This window comes from Stegostoma tigrinum, chromosome 16 (assembly GCF_030684315.1).
Source record: "Stegostoma tigrinum isolate sSteTig4 chromosome 16, sSteTig4.hap1, whole genome shotgun sequence".
Taxonomy (NCBI): domain Eukaryota; kingdom Metazoa; phylum Chordata; class Chondrichthyes; order Orectolobiformes; family Stegostomatidae; genus Stegostoma; species Stegostoma tigrinum.
In genome coordinates, this window is record NC_081369.1 from 31,262,481 (window position 1) to 31,282,904 (window position 20,424).

A 20,424-nucleotide genomic window follows, 5' to 3' on the forward strand; every position below is an offset into this window, starting at 1 on the left:
TGCCACATTTGCCAGGACATTTCAGAGAATAGATAAGTGTCAACCACAATAGCCCGACTGAGTAATGATAGCAGATTTTCTTCCTTCAAGGACATCAGTCACTAAAGGACGAGCTCTCATTTCTATTTTTCATTAATTGAATTCAGCTGCCATAGTGGGAATTGAACCCATGTCCCCACAACAATGGCCTGGCTCTCTGGATTTCTGGTACAATACCAATATAATACTATCTCCCCATGAGCTGTTTTACAACTGTTTGATCAATAATTAGTATTACCTTGGCTTATAGTTCCATAGCTGTCTGCTCTTTGACGAGGTGGTAACGGTTTGTCTTTCTACCTGCTCCCTGTCAATTATAACTAATTTAACTCCTTTTGCCACTTAAATGCTTTTCAAATCAAGGGCTGGATTTCTTGATTGTAAAATATGTATAATTTTTACAGTCTATGTCCTTTGTGCTGCAATGTGTCTTTTAAAAAGCCTTTAATCTTCAGATCTTAGATTATGCAAGTTTCACTTGTTAGGTGCTAACATCTGTTTCTTTGTCTATGGTATATGATCTTCCCTCAATTAAACTTAAAACAAATGAGATGCCAATTAATATAAATCACTTGTCAAAATGAACTATTTGAATTACCAATTTCATCCTGAATACAATGGCTGGCTCTTATATTGCAGTTTGCTTTGATACATTTACATTTTTGTGTGAATTAACTACCTGATTTACTGCTGCTTTGTAATCATGTCCTAACCAGCATGTCTTCTGAAAGTGACTTCTTGTTTCACAGATATAACATTTTTAGATGCTTTCTTGTTCCACAATACTAACACCATATCCTGGTGCCTGGCCTATTCTCTGTGTTGCCTTGTCATGTCATTATATAGGTTTTTTTTTACACCTTCTGAACTGATGGATTCTGTTGCTCTCTTGTGGTAATGTTGACCTTCTCCTCCCAGGATTTCTCTATGGTTCTTTCTGATTTCTGCTTCTAACTCTACCTGAATGGCTTTCTTTACAGTGCAAATTTAAGAAGGATTCAACAGCAATTCCGACAAAAAATTTGATTTCTCATAAATTCTGACTTTAAAGCTGACTTTAAATTCACCACATTTTCTATTAATCTGGAGATGTCATCAATTAAATTATATATGGATTCCCTTAGATGCTGAGCTCTTATGTTAAATCTTAGCCTTTTCAAGAATTTGATTTAGTTTTTGACTAAAATAGTTATCAAAGCCTGTAAAAGTTCATCGAAAGTATTTCGTCTCTTTTATGTTTTGCTAAGCTATATCATCAGCAGCTATAGGTGCGGTTGAATAAAAACATATGTTTACTTGTGCAGCTCTGATTTGGCATCTAGATTTAAAGCAATTCAATATCTTGAGGACTGTTTCCTCTAAGATATCTAATTCTGCGTTTCAGTTAGTCCATTTGTGACATTAAATATTCCTGGCATTTCTCCTAAATTCTTCTTACTTCAAATGTTTTCAAATCTGCCACATGTTTATTATCCCTGTTTTAGTTTATAATCCTGCAGTAAAAATCATGCTGCTCTAGTTTCTTTGCCTGGAAGATTTATTTTAATCTTCTATATTACATATCTGTTTTATTTCTCTTATCTTAAAGGACATTAACAATGCAACATCATAATGTTAGTTCCTAGTATTGCTTCCAGGAGGATTTGCCCATGGTTTTCTGTCCAAGATGAAGATTCCCAACCTTTCTGTGGCTAAGGTTTTACACCTTTACACAAAGTGGATTGTGACTTGCATTCTGCAGTTTTACAGCAATTCCAATCATCTTTGAAGATTTTTTTCATACAAATCCTGCTGCCTGTCATCTTAAAGATGGTTCTTAAGAACTTCCTTTAGACGGTTTGTACTGTCCATGACACTGCTACTAATGCTCGATGCTTTACTGTTTTAATAAAGATTTCTGTTGGTTTTACTAGCTTCCCAAATTGATTTTTGGTTCTTTCAGCCTTAAAATATTCTTGTCGCTTTAACCACAGCTCCAGTTATGGATCTCCCACTCTTAATGCAGTCTTATCATGTCCTTAGTGTTTTTTTTCTATTAGTCTGTATAAACCTCTCTTCTGTTCTGCTTCATTATCACTTTAATTCTGGCTTTGAGATATTCCTAGTGCTGCAACCTTGATTTAAATTACTTCTCTGCACCTTGATTTTTCTTAATATAACTGTGCATCTTAATCTCTGTCTACAAGGAAAATAATGTTTGCTTTGAGTTTCTTTATTTCTTCTAGCCTCTTCAGCATGTACTTACATGCACTGTTTATTTTTTAAAGCTTTCTCCTCATTCACTAGGGATAGTAAATTCACTCGTGCAGCCTCAGATGTCTGTTGGCTCTCCGCAGAAAAATATCTAATCAAACTGCTGCTACAGATAACAACGCCTAATACAATCTGTGAGACAATATTATGGCCTTAAGAGGAATGTTCCTGGCCAGTGAAATAAAGAGCTCGTGAGGCCTTAGTTTCCTTTTTAGTTGGAACAATAGAAGGGGTGCGGTCAAGCTCCCACAGAAACAGGATTTGAGTTTAACTTTTGTGAGTTGCTGGAGACATGAAGCTGGATGTTGAAGCTGTTATACCTCTCTCTGTTATAGCTAAAAAATTGGGTTCTCTTCCTGCTGCTAGAATTGCATATGAGACAATTTATTTTACTGAACTTGCCCTTCCCAAGGATGTGTTTATGGGATGTTAATATATTGGCACATTTGTTGCTTAGTGGTTATATAATAAGTCTGTTAAGTTTTCCAGCAGAGTTAAGCTATTCCAATTCTTCTTTCTTTTGTTTGTATTTTAACCATAATGGAAAAAGAAAGCATGGTTTGTTTCAAGCCTGGAAGTTCAGCTAATCAAATTGCATCTGGAACACAACACCTCGTACCTGCCTTTAAAAGTAAGAAAAAGTTGTGATCTAGACTATTTTCTTGATATATTCTGAGGGAGTTCAGTTTGGTCCATAATATCTCCAACTGCTAAGTGTGACTCATGTGCCAGCTCCATATAGCTTATAACTTGCACTGATTCAACATTTTTCTAACTAGGTCTGAAGTGCTATTTCTCCTGACTTGATTCTCCTTTGTAGACTTTTCCCATGAGTTTGTTTGCTGAATGTTGTCAGTCTGAAGTGATTTTAAGACTGTAACTGGAAATGTTCTTCTGGGTTCATTGGAATTTGTTCTGTACAGCTAGACTGAACTTTAATCCATAACTCTGCCTAACATGTTGTAATGGTACAGCGAGATTGAATCTGCAAGTGGCCATCATTGACACCAAATCACATGAACATGCAATGTCAACCACTGCCAACATGTAGCTGGGTAGATAGCTGCCATTATATTCTTTTCTGATTGAATCTACAGGGCTTACTAGGTCTAAAGTGGTGGGGGAAAACTACCTCTAATCTAAAAGGAAGGGGCTATTGTCTCAAACAATTTGCAGTTTATTCCATTACAGCAAATAGGTATAAGTTACAGAAATAAGCTATACGTTGGTCCGGAGCGTAACAGGTTTGTCCTGCTGGAGATTCTAAGATATTCTGCTTTCCTCACTTCAGTCCTAATGTTATCATCAGATTGGGTGGAGTTTAATGCAGTTTGCAGCATTAACCCTTTCTGAACATTTACCTTCTATAACTTAGTGCATTCTGGAGTTTCAATTTCAGTCTACATGTGTGGATGACAGTCACTGAATGTTTCATTGTTCCCATATATGTGCGTGTGTGATAGTTTGTTTTTTAAAAAAAGCAAATACAAATACAGGAATTGCAATAATTCTTTGTTGTCGGTGTTTTATTTGGTACCAGGAGAAGTTAAAAGTTATGAATTATTTTATCTGTGAGGTAAAATTGCCTGGTACTATTTGACTGATACATGGCATTCTGATTTGATAAAATCCATTTACTTAACAAGACTTATTTTTTCACTAAGAAATTCAACTGATTACAGTACGATCTGTGTGAAACATAGACATTTCCTTGTGATCGTTAACGTGCCTAAACTGAATAAAGTTCATTTATTCCTTAGTTATTCCTTAAATTCCTTATTAATATTTAAGCACAATGGTGAAAATATCAAAACCTTCCAAAACTAAATTGTGAATTACGCTAACTTCAGTTTGTTGTTGCATCTGCCATATTATTTCACCAAGTTTATGTTTCTCCTGCTCTCTGGACATCAAGTCATTTTTAGCTATGCCACTACTTATTAATCACAGATTTATTTGGATTTGTCAGCTATGAGAATTTTATAGCTGCAAAGACATATTTATTCAATGTGTAATGTAACCTCTTAAAAACATCACACTAAGCTTTTAATATGATTTACAAGATTAGGTCTGGGGTTCTGATGTGGATTGACCCTGTGAACACTAAATGTGGGTAATGAGGTTTCATTGAAGAGAAGGAGGTGTAAGAATTTTCTTCATGTCCATGGTGCCCTCTAATTGATGTTGATATGGAATGGTCCAATGAGCTCCTTTTTCTCCATAACCTAGTTGAGAAATTGACCAGTGAGTTCTCTACTGCTGTTTCCCGTAACCCTGTCATTCGTGCCACTGGTCAGCGTCCATGTTGGGGTTCCTACAGTTTCACATGCTATAAGATTGACATTATTGCCAACCCACTAAATAGAGGCTAGGCCATTTATTCACTGTGTAAACCTAATCCTGAAATAGGGCACATCAAATTCATCCTGCATGGTAATGACTTCCCTGATTAAATCACTTCTTGCAGTATTTTGTGCAAACTCATGAAAAACATTAAGGTGGATGTTCTTGGTCCTGAAAAGTGCCCAGTCTGCCTCGGATTAACCTGGGAAGTTAAGGTGTCTCTTAGGTTTAAGGAACACGTGAAGATAGCCACTACCATGCAGTAGCAACCTGGGCGTAGTTTACCACTAACAGGATGCTGCCATCAAGCCAAAAACATGTTTTGTCTACGACAGAAATGAATATTATGGGATATGATTTACAGGGCGAGTGTGATACTGAGAATTTAAGCCACAACGCTGAAAGATCTGTATTTCATATCAAACACCATACTCTTTAGCTTTTCACAACAAGCAAGGTATTGAGAATAATCAACAAGCTGATTCTTGTAAAATATATGAAGAATTATACGGACAACCAATTTAGAATGATCAACCAGGCTGTCAGAGTAGTACATTTGTGGATATTGCTAGCTACACGTATTGATACAAAAGAATATGTGCACATGCTGTATAATAAAATGTGAGGCTGGATGAACACAGCAGGCCAAGCAGCATCTCAGGAGCACAAAAGCTTTGTCTGTTTACAATCAATAATATAAGTGATCACAATGAAAGGATTCATTTATTAAGGCATTGCACCGAACAATCAGAGTCAAATTGCCTGGTTAAAATTTTAAACAAAAAGCTTGGCAATTAACGGTCAATTATAAATTGGTACGTTCTCCATGTCAACACCACTACCTAACACAATCTACTTGCCGACCATTCAGCAGTCTCCTGTAGTCCGGTACAAATATTGGTTTTCCTCTTGAACTGGTATTCTTGTGAATTGTCCTGGTGAGTTCAAGACAGAAATCTTAGATAAAATTCAACCCTGTTTTTAAGAAATTTTCAAGTTTTCGTATAGCTATTCTAGCATTTTGATGACATGGCTCCCTAGTGGCTGCGGCTCTGGGAATGGAAGAACATTGAAATACTACCGCAGGTCCTTGAAATGGCTGCATACCAACAGGTTTCAACTGAAGTCGCCTAACTTTTGAAACTAACAGTATTGGTTGAGATACCTTCTGGAGTATCTCCTAGAGGCAATTTGTATGTTTTCAATAAAGTTAATGACACTTTGAGGGTGCATGAGCTGTAGCACTCTCACCGTTCTGTGTAAGGACAGAGTGCAAGCATCATGATAAATTTCAAAACAACTATGTAAGCTTTGTTTCAGACTTTCTAAATCAATGAAGGTGTAGGGGCTAAAACCAAAACAGCAGCAGTCTGAGCTCTCATCATAGTTGTCAACTGAGGATTTATGCAAATTATCTATCACAATTATTTGTTTTCCTAATAAACAGAATGATATTCTAGCATTCTTTGTGTGCCCATCCAAATTTTCTGTCTCAGATATTTTAAAGAGGCATTAAAAGAGGCATGAAAAAACTGCACTGACATGATATTAGCATTTGTATGCTAACATCGCACACTCTTTCAGCCCAAAGGTGACAACTGATTTTATATCAGATGCATAACAAAATAAATTCTGTCATGTTAATACATCTCTGCATTTTACAAATTTGTTAAATTTATGCTGTTATTAAATAAAGCTGAAAATATAGTGATATTTGACTAAATTTTGCTCAGTGATTACATTTGGTAACTCATTATTAGATTGCGATGTTTTATAAAGCATATCTTTATAGCTGCTCTGTGGATTGTCAAATTATTCACAGCACAGCAGTAGGTGACTTTTTAATTATCTCATATTTTATATTATCCTGATTAATTCCATGTTAAATGTTGTCAACATGATAATGCACATTAATTAAAGAACATTGGTTCAGCAACAGCAGGAGCTGAATAATGTGAAAACTTAAACAAGTTCATGATTTTGTCGAACATGTTTTGCTGTATTTCAATGTTGTACACTGATATTTCTACCATTTAAATGATGCCAGCACTTTCTGTTAACAAAAAAAAGCAAATGCTTGCATTCAGAAAGGTATTCCTTGCTTCCAACATTTGTCATTACCCTGTATTGTAATTTTGATAAAAGTCAGGTAAGTGGAGTTGCAGATAATTAAAAGTAATGACCAATTTGAGCTCCAGTATAATAGAAAATAAATATATTGAGGGCAATGGCCAAGGTATGTAATTAATCATTCCTAATTGTATTAATTTAAATTATTTATTTAATTTATCTCTGTTGTTAGGCAAAAAAGACTTCTGTTTTTATAAGACATTTATATAGTGACACAAGGACATCCTACAACACCACAGAGTCAATTAAAGATAATCACTTTCGTAATGCCAGAATAAAACAATTGTGCTGAGTTTTTGTTCTAATTGAGACATTTCACTTTCATATTTTTTGGATAACATTTTCTCTTACTGAGAGGAGCTCTAAAATGAGCTTTTCATTAAGGCCCAATGTTGATTAGGTTGCCTGTTATCGGGAAATGTGAGGAAGACCATGAATAAAGACCTGCCTATGTTCATATATTACAATCAGCAACAGCAGGAGCTGAATAATGTGAAAACTTATATATTAACAATATTAACAATATATTACAATAACAGCTTTTGTTGGTGGAATCAGTATTGGATTCTAGAACAGTATAGTGATGCGCTGCATTCGTTAAAATTGTATATTACATTAAAATATTGGGCAGCATTTCATGTTTGCACAGCTGGCAAATGTCGCTCCCGATGTGCCATAAAAATGGTTGTGGCAATGTCAGATCTGATTCCAAGTGTCACGACTGGCAAAAAGAACATTACAGATGGCAAGCCTTGCATAAAACTGCAAGAACCCACTTTCTTAAATTACTGAATTAGGAGCTCATTCCGAGAATAGAGTTGCCAATTCTCCAAGATCTTTTGTTGATGATACAAATTAATGTTTTGCATGTTGTATGGCTTTTCTACAGAACCTCTTCTACAGTTCTGAAGAAGTCATACTGAACTTGAAATGTTGACTCATGTTTCTCTCCCCACAGATGCTGCCAGAACTGCTGAATTTTTCCAGAAATCTCCAATATTATTTCAGATTTCCAACATCCATGGTTTTTTGGGAACTCTCTTCCTCAACAGGAGTGGAAGAAGAGTCTTTGAATATCTTTAGGGGAGAAGGAGATGGATTCTTGAGAGCTATGGGGTGAAAGTTCATTGGGGGTGAGAGAGAATGTTAAATCAACAAATAAACTATAATCTGATTGATCTTATTGACCTACTTCTGTTCCTAATTTGTGTGTATGTTTGTGAATTAGTTCCATCTGCATGCAAGACCATTGGCACTGACGATCACAGTTACCTTACGTTTCTGAGCCTCGGGGTCCTTTCAAAGATCAACAAGAAATCTCCATGAAATGTTCCAATTGCCAACATGGCATTGTATCGAGATGGTTGCTGTTCCTAGTAACTAAGCTGTTCACATCTGTTTGCGTCTTCATCATGCAACATAAAATCTGGCCCAGCATTAATAATTAAAACATCTTTGTGACTGTATTTCCATTATTGGTTGCAGAATGAGAATATATTTCTAATTGAAAGAACTAACTGGAGAGTCCTGTAATTAAAATGACATTTTATTGATTTTTAACTGCAGTAAAACTAAAACTAAAAGAATTTGACATGTTTTTCAAAACAAAGTCATGTCCCGTCTTGCCATATGACATGGACATGGAATTTAATTGAAGTTTGAGTGACATGTGCAATGGAGAGGTGTAGGGCTGAATTGGACAAGAAGGGCAGTGAGGTTCATCTCGATGTTTTATTCATCTCTGGCCATTTCTTGGGCTTTTCATCAGTGGCATGGTGAGATTCTCTCTTCAAAGTGGTGTGATGACAATTGATGGGGATTAACACCCATGTATCCCCCCCTCCCACCTCAAGCAACATCTCAGATGTCTTTGTTTTTCAAGGACCGCAGCCTCACCACCCTCAGTGGTCGAGAATGCCCTCGACCGTGTCTCCCGCATTTCCCACAACTCATCCCTCACATCCCGTCCCTGCAATAACAACCAAAAAAGTATCCCACTCGTCTTCACATTCCACCCTATCAAACTCCGGACCCCACCACCAAACATTCCCTCCTTACCCTTGTCTGCTTTCCGGAGGGATCACTCTCTCCCTGACTTCCTTGTCCACTCCACACTCCCCTCCAGCCCCACCACACCCGGCACTTTTCCCTGCAACTGCAGGAAGCACTACAACTGCCCCCACATCACCTCCCTCACCCCCATCCCAGGCCCCAAGAAGACTTTCCACATCAAGCAGAGGTTCACCTGCACATCAGTTAATGTAGTATACTGTATCCGCTGTACCCGTTGTGGCCTCCTCTGCATCAGAAAAACCAAGCAGAGGCTTGGGGACTGCTTTGTAGAACACCTATGCTTGGTTTGCAACAAACAGCTGCACCTCTCAGTCACGAACCATTTCAACTCCCCCTCCCATTCCTCAGACGACATGTCCATTCTGGGCCTCCTGCAGTGCCACAACGATGCCACCCAAAGGTTGCAGGAAAAGCAACTCATATTTCAGCTCATCTCCGCCTCCCTAACCTGTTCTTCCTCTGACCTATCCCCTCCTTCCACCTCAAGCCGTACCCCCATTTCCTACCTACTAACCTCATCCCGCTCCCTTGACCTGTCTGTCCTTCCTGGACTGACCTATCCCCTCCATACCTCCCCATCTACACTCACCTTTACTGGCTCCATCCCTGCCTCTTTAGCTTGTCTGTCCCCTCTCCACGTATCTTCTCCTCTATCCATCTTTGATCTGCGTCCCCCTCTCTCCCAATTTATTTCTGAATCCTCTTTCCCTTCCCCATTACTGAAGAAGGGTCTAGGCCTGAAATGTCAGCTTTCCTGCTTCTAAGATGCTGCTTGGCCTGCTGTGTTCATCCAGGTCCATACCTTGTTAACACTCATTAAATACCTTGTTAATGTCATAACTTAGCTCAGTAACATTCAGCGTCTTATCTTACCAAAATCGCCGAGCTTGTCATTGGGAAAACTCAACAAGGAAACCAGAATGTGTGCCTGGCATATTCGCTGACATGACAGAGTTCATCTGCCATCGAGAGCACTCTGGTTTCAAGGGGGCAGGGGACAGTGAATGGCCACACCTGGCATGGCCACCTTGTATGGGTGGAAACCAAAGATGTAGGGGCATATGGACAGGTTGGCTGGGGTCTTTGAAAATGTGAAGCATGTAGGGTTCCCAAGGTTGTCTGTTTGAAAGTGAATGTGGATGTCCAAGGACTCACTGACACATTCAGGCTAAGGCTGAGAGCCATTAACAGACAGAAATGCACTCACTGCTGGCTCCCATCACCCGTCACTGCTGGAAATCAAAAGTGAACAATGGGAAAGAAAATGGCTCCAACCACATGGAGTGGGCTTAGTAAGAGAGTCGATTAGTAAGAGAGGGGGCTGCAACAGACAGTGATCATTGGGCTTTTAAAGGGAAATGAAAGAGTTCACTTGCCCCTGTAATGTACAGGACACAGGCTGCATACTCCCTGACCATCCTCGAGCACTGACCCTCTCTTTGTATTGAACCTCCCTGGAACAGCCACTGCTGGGCAGCTCTTTGACAGCCCCCTCTTTTTGGGGGTGCTAGTGTCTGGATGGGCCAGACATGCTGAGGGCAAGTTGATGTTCCTCAGCTTGCACTTCCAAAGGTTAGAAGGTAGCAGGCCTGGCCATCTCTCAGAGTGTTAAATGGAAAGTGAGGAGGGACCTGTGTGTGGTTCAATCTCCAGCCACCACTTTGTCTCCTTGTGAGAAAGGTGCACCTTTGGACCTGGGGAGTGGAGACAAGGCAATGGATTGAGGGAGTGTGAAACTCTCCAGCAAGCCCTGAGGATGCTAGGCCCTCTTTCTCCACACCAGCAACCATCTTGTCCATGAAAGTGGACAGTTGGCCACAGGATGCTCCTTCTGGGCAGCAAGGACCATTGTGTCTCACATAGCTAGCTGTCTGCTGCTGCTGCCTCCATCACCGTGCTGGTGGATGAAGTCTCTGATTGTCTACACCTCGGCGTCATCTCCTGCCTGGGACTGAGTGGGTATCTTGTCTCTGGCAGTCCTCCGAACTGCAGCTGCAATGTTGCCACAGTGAGGTGCACACCAGATTTTGTACTCACAGTTTCTAAGTCTGATATTCCTACCAAGGCAAGTATTTCTGGGCTGGTGGGGACGGTAGGGTTGCAGCTGGCAACATTGGCAATGTATCCGCTGAAGCGTCTCCTCTATTGTCCTCAAAGGTTGGGGATGGAGCTTCTGGTGAAATGGATGCTTCCCTGCAGAGTTTGAGGACAGGCTAGCAGAGACTGTAAGACAAAACAGAAAGTAGGTCAATGGTTACAAGTGAAGTGTAATGATTGAGAGTACCAGTGAGGTTAACATAAGAGTTGCAGTGAAATGAAGAGTGACACTTGCATGTTTGATGGGACATAAATGTTTCTGCAACCTTGCTGGAGAGATCTGGTCTTCTCCTATGAAGGCAACGATTCTCTCCTTGTAGGAAGTGAAGACACAGATATTGGGCACTCTCTGACCTTATCATGCTCTCTGCTTTGTTACGGGCTGTCTTGTCTTATGATGAACAGAAAAGGGGCCAATGAATGATGTTAGAGAGGGTGGCAAAACTGATCATTCTGAAACACATGGAGAAAAAGAGTTGAGGTGTACTGAAGGACTAAGGATGCAGCTCAAAGACATGCGGGGTTCAGGGACTCTGTGTGTGTGTGTGTCTGTGTGTGTGCGTTGGGGGGACGTCGGGGGGGGGGGGGGTGGATGGTGGGCAACATAACAAATGCAAGTAATGTTGCCTGCCATAGTGAGAGTGACAGAACACACACTTGATGGAGATGGACTTAGTAGCAGAGATGATGTGATTATGACATAGGAGAGAGAAGAGTATGTCATTTACTGTGACAATGTAGAGAAGATAATTGGTCTTTCTTCTGCATTGCTAGCTGTTCCTTCACACTCTGTAGATGACACTATCTGAGGTGGTGACCTTGGGCCAGGCTGGATAAGTCTGGTGGAGCAGCCTCTGGATAAAGGTTACCTGTCCTCTGGACCATCCTGACAAATGGACCTCCAGGTCTCTGTCAGAATTGCAGTGACATTTTCCTCACTTCCAAAATTTTCCCATTCTTCATCATTGAGCAAAGGAGCTTTGGAATGCTAACGCATGTCCAGGTATGTAATGGGCACAGATGTAAGGAATGTCAGTGTTTTGGTTGATATCTACTGAGTGGTGAGTTGTTGTGGTAACACGTAATAAAACTGGGTGGAAATTAGACATGATAATATTAGACCTAGCAGCAAAAGTTCCTCAAAAAAGTGTCAACATAAGTCAGACTAAGTGAAAACATGTAAAATTGAGCCCTGAAATTTTCGTCCAAATAGCTGTCAATAAGTACATGTTCCTTTAATACTGAAGTTAGTAGTTGGTGCTTTATTTTTGTTCTTATTTTCAATATTTTCTTAACATCTCTAGTTATTCTTAAAAAGGTAGCGTTGTGGTAATAATGGTTTTTCTTACTTAGGCTTACATACACCCCTACTGGATCTGAAACTAAAGGATTTTGTCCAGTGATGAAAAAGGAATATCGACATACTTCCATGTTAGAACGATCTGTTATTTGGAGAGGAACATGGATGTCATAGTATTAGCATCCACTTAATGTCTTTGTCTTTTCGGGCAATACAGGTAGTAGATTTGGGAAACTAAAACTGCTGGAAGGTGCAATTCTGTGATTATGACTTTGTCAGGCTTGTGCTAAGCAGCTCTCTAAGAAACTTTGAGACTTTGGGGATGATCTCCTGATGTTAGTGACGAGGGCACCACAGATTCAGTTGGTCTGGGTGTATCTTTGTCATGGCTTGATTTAATATTTAGGTTACAGCCAAGTGGTTGACAAGTTTGCTGATGAGTTGACTGAGTGGCTTACTGGACCACTTCAAAGGCCTCTCCCACTGCTTGATTCTACAGGATGGGCACCCAACAGGTCAGGACCATCAGTGCGACATGAAAGCTGAAAGATGCAAGAGCAATGCCACCATGAACATGATGGCTAATGTCGCTAATTGTGTTTGTGAAAAGGTACAAGTCTGAAACACTTGGTCAAGCAATAGAATTTTGACATTTTATGAACTTTTGAAACAATAACCACTCAATCTGACGCTACAACTGTTTAATACTGGCACTGACAGGATATTCTAAGAATTCTTTCAAGAGTATGAAATACGCAGCTTTCAGCAGCTCCTGGCAATGTTCACCTACCAGCCTATAATTATTTTCCAGCTTTATTCATAATAAGCAAATACAGTCATCACTTCTTTTATCACTGTGTGTAATTACCATAGCCCTCATTTGTGAAATCGACATTCAAGTTCTATAAATAACAATTTGAGAAATCAACTTGCTGTTGTGATAACTTAACAAAGATTAATCAAAACAAATGCGATTGAAACACAGAGTTGGTAATGAGTGAAATACAGATGCGCATGATCATTATCAACTAAGTCATTACAGCCTAGCCAACTTTGAGCTAGCCTATATTAGAAATTAATGCGCGCTAAATTGGTATCTTTATGTTATGTTCTCACTTCAGGTAATTTAGTAAAGTTTATGCTCCCAACTAAATGTCGAAGATCATTTGATTAATTGCAGAGAAATAAAGAATTAAGTTTTGCAACCAGAAAGCCAACTTAAAAAATTGATGAACCAATGTCCTCATAGTATTGAAATCAAGAGCCAAATTTTCTGGAACTGCTAATAAATTTCAAAGTAGTTGGAGAGATTGAAATCAAGGTACATTGATCTTTTCTAATTTGGAGAATATTTATTGGCTTCCTCAATCTTACTTTTCTCCTTCCACATCAATCTAAGCACTGCCTACAGCAATATTTTCCAATCAGCATGTAAGAGATACAAAGATATACCCCCAAAGGAGGTGGAATTTGAACCCAGGTCTCCTGCTCCAAAAGTAGGAAAACTTCCACTACACCACAAGAATCCTCAAGCACAGTCTGCGATATCCTCTGTCAAAAGAATATTGCCCCAAAGACGAAATATAAACGCATCAGGATTTATGGATTCTTTTCCTCAGATTTCTGCTTGCATCAGATTTCCTTCAAACTAGAACACTCCGTATCTAGTGCTTTCCAGCTAAGGCTCTTTTAAACAGCCTTTTCTATTTTCTTCACTTTCAAAAGGCCAATGGACAATATTTCTTATTCTTTCCCAACTACAGTATTGCATGCAGTTCTTGAATCTATGTTATTGGATGGATGCAATAGTACTGGACAGGGTGCAGAGGGGATTTTCCAGGATGTTGCTTAGACTGGAGAGTTTTAGATATGAAGAGATATTTGATAGACGGCAATCGTTTACCTCGAAGCAGAGTTGAGTGAGGGAGTGCGTGATTGAGATGTATAAAATTTTGTGTGTGTAGGGGGGTGCTTAGATAGGGGACAGGAAAATACTTTCTCATTGGTGGAGGGATCAATGATCAAGGAACATGGAATGAAGTTCAGGGTAAGGAGGTTTAGAATGGATGTGAGGTAGAATTTCTTCTTTCCAGAGGATTTTGGGAATCCAGAACTTACAACCTATAAGGGTGGTAGAGGCAGAAACTGTCATAACACAGAAGAAGTATTTATATGTGACGCCAAGGCATACAAGGCTGTAGGCCAAGTGCTGGAACATTACATTTGAATAATTTAGTTGTTGTCTTTGACCACCTAAACTCAATAGGCCAAAGGGCCTTTCTCTGTGCTGTAGACATCTATGACTGCATGACCAAGGATTTGATGAACCCTGCAGCTTCTTCTCCAAAATAACTCCAATTAATATCTTCAATCTGAAAGAAATCTTAGTTTCTAATCTATACTGTTAAGCAACCATCCTGTGCTATTGCTGTTACTAGATTCCAAACCAGTTGGACAAGTTGAAGTCATGACACATCCAATTCTTTTTATGAAGGAAGTTTATTCTTCCATTCCATATCCAATGTTTCAAGCTCCCCCCCGCCATATATGTGCTCATGCAATTGATAATCAGCACCAGTTTCATCTTAGACTTAAAATAAAGATATTGATAAAGTTAATTATATGAATAACCAGAAATTATTAACTTTGTTTCTCTTTTCACAGTTGCAACCAGACCTTGAGTTCTTAAAGCATTTTGAGAACTTTCTGCTATTATTCTACTTTAATGGTAATGCTTGCTCTGTTAAGAGTTCAAACTAGAATTTTGAGTTCAGACTCATCAACATTTTCCATCCATTTAAATGAAGGATCACAAATTATTTGAGTGAAGCACAGAACTATATCACTCGTCCTTAAATCTCATGTTGGTCTCATAAATTAACTCATTCTTGCACTGTACCTTAAAAATTATAGATGTATATATTCCTAGTCTTTTCTTGTCATATAATCAACTGATTTTCAAACCTAAGCATTCATCCAAACGTCTTATTTGTGTGGTGTTCTATTTAATAAGTTTTTGTCTTTCATCTTTGTTTGTCAATTGCAATAATTCATAAAAGTCAATGTCCAAGTATTGAAGGTAATTCAGATGTTTATTAATTGTATTATAAGATATTAATTTCCAAAGTAATAAAGATTTATATATCGTAGGCAAATATAACCCCTTTGGTTGCTGTAGGAAATAAATGACGGTAATTCTTTAAATCTGAAAGGTTTTCTAGGAGTAATGATCCTTATTTGAGATCTTCTGTTTGTTCTCAGTGGAACGAGTTTATAAGGGCATAAAGTACTCATAAGCAAATACACGTTATATAGCGAGCCAAGATGGTGGTGGCAGAGTAGATAGTGTTTGGGCTCCTGTGCCCCGATTTGTCCTTTTTGTCTGCATTTTTGTTTTTCTCTTTTTCCTTCTACCCTTTATTTCCTCAAACATAGCTTATAAAGTGAGCTCTTCAGCAGGAAGCAGCTTTGATGGGCTCCAGAATGGCAGCGGCGCTTTTAGGGGCAGCATGGCTACAGAGTCAGTCAGTCAGCCTATGAAACTTGGAACGGGACTTTTGCTTCCACGTGGTGTAGGATCCCAACGGTGGCATTGCACGGGATGAGAAGCCCGAAGCGGACAGTCCCTCAATGGTATGGCATTGGCTGATGTATCCCAGAGCACAATAATCTCTTGGTGGCATAGTGTGGGCTGGTGTATCCTAGAGCAGGATACTGTCTCTGTGGCATGGCGTGGTTTGGGATGCCCGGAGCAAGATATTCTTGCTGTGGCACAATGTGGTCTGGGAAGCCTGGAGCAGGATACTCTCTCTGTGGCACAACGTGGTCTGGGAAGCCCGGAGCAGGATACTCTCCCTGTGGCACGGTGCTGGCTGGGAAGCCCTGATCCTGAGACCATCTCAGTGGCACAGTGCGGACTGGGAAGCCTGTAGCGGGATACTCTCTCTGTGGCACTGTGCGGACTGGGAAGCCTGTAGCGGGATACTCTCTCTGTGGCACCGTGTGGGCTGGGAAGCCTGTAGCGAGGTATTCTCTCTGTGGCACCATGTGGGCTCGGAAGCCTGTAGCATGGTACTCTCTCTGTGGCACTGTGTGGGCTGGGAAGCCTGTAGCGGGATACTCTCTATGGCACTGTGCGGGCTGGGAAGCCTGTAGCGGGATACTCTCTATGGCACTGTGCGGGCTGGGAAGCCTGTAGCGGGATACCCTCTGTGGCACTGTGCGGGCTGGGAAGCCTGTAGCGGGATACTCTTCCTGTGGCACCGTGCGGGCTGGGAAACCTCTAGCGGGATACTCTCTGTGGCACCGTGCGGGCTGGGAAGACTGTAGCGAGGTATTCTCTCTGTGGCACCGTGCGGGCTGGGAAACCTCTAGCGGGATACTCCCTGTGGCACCGTGCGGGCTGGGAAGACTGTAGCGAGGTATTCTCTCTGTGGCACCGTGTGGACTGGGAAGCCCAGAACGGGACTCTGGTGGTGGTGCGCTGTACCAGCAGAGAAGGAAAAATCGGACTCTCGTTAAGTTATGTTTTGTTATCTTCTTCTGTGAGTTGTGCTTATGTACGAGTGAAAGTATGCACTTTACACTTTTTTATATTGGATGCACGTGACAGTAAGGGATCTTCAATTCAGTGACAGTTGTTATATGTAGAATTCTGTGAGCTGGGAAATCCAGAGATATAATTTAAAAATAAAATCACGTCTATCATTATTATTATTGAATAGAAGAAGTATTTCAGCTATTAAGGCAATGATTAAGCATAAGTTATGTGTCAAATGAAATCATAGTTTGGTATGGGGAAAAGTAGTATGTAATTATTTAAGCAGATAGCTTGTTGTAGATTAGTGCCAGTTGTGGCTTATTTGGAAAATTCTTGCTGTCAGAGTATTATGGGTTCAACTTTGATTCTAGAATTGCTGACATGTTGGCTGGTATTCCAGGGTAATTTTGAGGGTATGCTGTACTGTTGGTGGTGCTGTTTTCCGCAGAATGTAAAAATCCCATGGCACTTCCTCGAAGAAGACCAGGAGAGTACTTCGGGGGTATTTCTCCCCAAATCAACAGATTATCTGTTGTGGGAGGCTTTCAAACACCAAATTTAATGTGTATAAGCAGGAATCTCTCTATTTGGGTGCAGTGTGATTTGGTGATGTTTGCATATGGGTTCAATAAGCCAGTGTAGTGGTGGAGGTGGAGTGCTAAGTTAATGAGGGGGAAAGTGTAAAACTGCATGGGAAAAGTCTCCTGAGCCCACAGAGGGGAACCCTCCACAAAATGTTTTGAGATCAACACTTGGGGCTGATGTTTCTGTTTTAATAAGTTAAATTCTGGAGAAAGATTGTCTTCATAGAACATTTTTTGTTTAGGAAGGGAGAACACCTTTGAATTGCTTTTAACATCGTCTAAACCAATCATTCACCGAACGTTTTTTCCATTTGAACTAATACTCCCTCCACTTCTCAAATCATACTCTCCCATCCATTCTTGCTCCTCTTTGTGAAGAAGTTAGCTACTAATTTTTGTAGTATTTTTTGGTGCTAATTAGCTTTCAGTGTTTGAATAAATAGCTTCTCTTCATATGTGAGGTACTGAGCCTTTCTTGGCAAAATGTTTGATGGCTTGAAGCATTGCATCTGTGCTGACTCTTGTCTTCACACAGGACTGGGAGATGCTTGACAGTAAGAAACAAGGATCCTGCTCAAGACACTTCTTTCTAACCCAGTTATTTGCTGCAGCTTCTGCCCAGCCGCTATATAGTTAATTCAACACAGATTGGATATCAAGCCTAGAATCATCCTATTTGTATAACTCTGCAATCAGTGCTTTAACCAGCTGTGTATTTGGCAGCTTGCATTATATTTATAAAACATCCAGAAAAGGCAGCTTTGAAATAGTGCACTGTTAAAGTAGTATAGTTTTTATGCATAGAGTAGCCATCACATATGAAATTCTTCCATCAGCTTCCTTGTATTTTATTAGCTTAATGAAAAGTGATATACCTTCTGTGAGTTACTGGAAAATGCCCACAAACTCTTCATATTTTGATCTTTTGTTTTGGTCCATGCAGTGGTATTTCTGAAACAAAATAAATGAAACATATGACCATATACCAATGTTACTTTGGACGTCGATTGAGTTAAACATTCCCATCTTCTTTTGGCCTGATTGTTGAGAAACATGCAATTTTCTAGGTTAGTTCTGTTTACAATTTGTGTAGACTTAATCTTTCGTAAAAGTGCAATGCGCAAAATTAGATTTGAAGATTAAAGTGGCAGAAAATATGAATATAAGCAAAACGAATACAAAGGACAATTTTGAAAAAAAAAGCGTGTCAGACAAAGATATTTTCTTTAAGCGGGTTAAAAGCAAATAAGCTGTATTTCAAAGTAATACTATGGGAGAATAATAATTAACCACAGAGACAGACTATCACTTTAGCTGATCTTCATACTAAATAACCTAGGTCACATATAATTCTCAATCAGTCATCAAATGGAAGAGCTGGGCAGACAAACCTGTCTTTTATTTAAAGTGGTTTTCTTATTGATGAACATTTTCAAATTTTGTCTCTTTCTGTCGTTCTTTTGGCTTAATATTGATGAAAGGATGAACACCACTGAATTAGCATCTTAATTCAAGCCTTTAAATTTTTGATTTTTTAGTCTGAAAAAGAATCAATTCATTATTATACTGTTTTAAAAATGCATTTTAAAGGTGACAGAATGTTTGCTGATTGTCTTCTCTTGTTGTCATCAACAATTATTTTTTTTCTTCACATGATAGTAAGGGCTTAAAGCCAAGGATGTCAAAATGATCTGGAGAGCTAAAGCATTAAATGAATAAATGCATGTGCTCTGAATAACAATGTGTGGTGTTTCATGCACAAAGCCCTTCTATACTGACAAAGGCTATATTGACTCTACAATGTGTCCTCTTGATGCAGTAAGATACAAAGTACTTTAACCAGAAGGATCACTATAAACATCTTCATGAACAATTGCTCAGGATGGCAAGAGCAAATATTAATCAAAAACACTAAATTCATCCCAGAAAGAATAAATACCATTGTGGTAACTGAAACAAAAAGACAGCAGTTAGAATATTAAAACATTGAAAAATTCTAAGCATTTACAGCAAAAAAGCCTCTGATTTTCAAAACATTGATAATTAAGCAACTTGGCTTTTTTTTGTCATATTACAAGTGAAAATAATATACTGCAATTTTGAAAAATGTCATGAAAAAATTCTTTAAATGCCAAAATTTCTTTGTTCCTTCATAAATAAATAAAATAATAGGATAATAGATTTCAAGAAAAGCAAAATAAGAACATAAAATTGTAAATGTAAAGCATTGTTTTCCAAACAATTCTTGCAATTGTTTTCTGTAAATCAAGAAGTGTCATTCAACATAACAAAAATCGACGAGAAAATTTTAGGGTGTAGTGCATCATTCTAGAAATTAGGCAAGGGAACCCAGAAATCTGAAAATAAAATTTAAAAATGCCAGAAAAAGAAATAGAATATTGAATAGGTTGACAGCTATACAACCCCCTGGGAGGAACTGTAATTGTTGGTAGATTCTTCAGTGTGATTTCTACTCTCTTCTCCAGTGGTGTTGATAACATTACAATATTCCTGTGAACAGTATCCCACCTAGCCTCAGCATGCCTTCCTCATCATTTTCACTCACACATTCAACATACTACTAAAAAGAGCTTTATTTGAGCGAGTTACGAACGCTAATGTTAAATCCTATGTAACTTGGACAATCTTGGCACAAATGATTCAGAAATTACAATTTGTCTAAAGTTAATTGAATTTGCCCTATTTGACCCAACTCTAATTATTTGAATAGAACTAACATTTTAATACCATGTTTAATCTTTCCTATAAAACACAAATAAAGAGCTGAAGAAGGGAACGTTCTATAGCTGAGTGAAGCTTACCTTTAGTGTGTTGGACATGTGTGAAAATTAATTTTGGGCCAATATCATTATCTGATGAATATATTTTGCTTACCCCAATCAACAATCTTTTTCTTTTGTCCAGAGATTAATTTAAGGTGGTCGGCAGCTTTGTTCTTCTTCATGTTGTCAGATTAGTTTAACTCCATCATTACAAAAGAAGATCCAGCAAATTTTATTAGTTTATTTCTTTGAAAGAAATATTTTTTGCTTACAAACAGCCTA